The sequence below is a fragment of the Lissotriton vulgaris genome, chromosome 7 (assembly GCF_964263255.1).
Source record: "Lissotriton vulgaris chromosome 7, aLisVul1.2, whole genome shotgun sequence".
Classification (NCBI taxonomy): Eukaryota; Metazoa; Chordata; class Amphibia; order Caudata; family Salamandridae; genus Lissotriton; species Lissotriton vulgaris.
The window spans coordinates 1,181,681,427-1,181,683,009 of record NC_141695.1 but is presented as its reverse complement, the minus strand read 5'-3'; positions in this window follow the sequence as shown (position 1 = coordinate 1,181,683,009).

Genomic DNA, 1,583 nt, shown 5'->3' with positions numbered 1-1,583 from the left:
CAGGAACCACAGCACCAATCACAACACCCAATACAGCGTTGGAAAGGGCAGTTGCAGTAGAAGGACATAGGCTATGCAGACGCCCACCATATACATTTAAAAGGTAAAAGAACCGTGCCAGCAAAGTAGTCCCTTGTGGGCGTGTCTGCGTTGTGCTGTGGGCGTGTGCTGGGGGCGTGACAAAAGCTGGGGGGCTGTGGTACGTTCCGCCCTTCATGTCATGTCTCATATTGTGTGCTAATCCCACCCTGCTCCCTTTAAATACCCCTGCACCCCATAATCATAACCCACCCTTACTCCTTAAAATACCCCAACACCCTTAAACACTAACCCATCTTAACCCTATAAATATACCCTGTACCCCAAAACCCAAACCTATCCCTAAACCCTAAAAATACCCCAGTACCCCAAAACCCAAACCTAGCCCTGAACCCTATAAATACCCCTGTACCTCAAAACCCAAACCTACCCCTGAACCCTAAAAATACCCCTGTACCCCAAAACCCAAACCTAGCACTGAACCCTAAAAATATCACTGTACCCCAAAACCCAAACCTACCCCTGAACCCTAAAACACCCCTGTACCCCAAAACCCAAACCTAGCCCTGACCCCTTAAAATACCCATCTACCCCAAAACCCAAACCTACCCTGAACTCTAAAAATACCCCTGTACCCCAAAACCCAAACCTACCCCTGAACCCTAAAAATACCACTGTACCCCAAAACCCAAACCTACCCCTGAACCCTAAAATACCACTGTACCCCAAAACCCAAACCTAGCCCTGAACCCTTAAAATACCCCTCTACCCCAAAACCCAAACCTACCCATGTACCCCAAAAATACCCCTGTACCCCAAAACCTAGCCCTGAACCCTAAAAATAACCCTGTACCCCAAAACCCAAACCTACCCCTGAACCCTAAAACATCCCTGTACCCCAAAACCCAAACCTACCCCTGAACCCTAAAAATACCCCTGTGCCTCAAAACCCAAACCTAGCCCTGAACCCTTAAAATACCACTGTACCCCAAAACCCAAACCTAGCCCTGAACCCTTAAAATACACCTCTACCCCAAAACCACCCCTGTACCCCAAAAATACCCCTGTACCCCAAAACCCAAACCTAGCCCTGAACCCTAAAAATAACCCTGTACCCCAAAACCCAAACCTACCCCTGAACCCTAAAATACCCCTGTACCCCAAAACCCAAACCTAACCCTGAACCCTAAAAATACCACTGTACCCCAAAACCCAAACGTAGCCCTGAACCCTAAAAATAACCCTGTACCCCAAAACCCAAACCTACCCCTGAACCCTAAAATACCCCTGTACCCCAAAACCCAAACCTAGCCCTGAACCCTATAAATACCCCTGTACCCCAAAACCCAAACCTAGCCCTGAACCCTTAAAATATCCCTGTACCCCAAAACCCAAACCTACCCCTGAACCCTAAAAATACCCTATACCCCAAAACCCAAACCTAGCCCTGAACCCGAAAAATACCCCTATACCCCAAAACCCATACCTATCCCTAAACCCTAAAACTACCCCTGTACCCCATAACCCAAAACTATATCTGAACC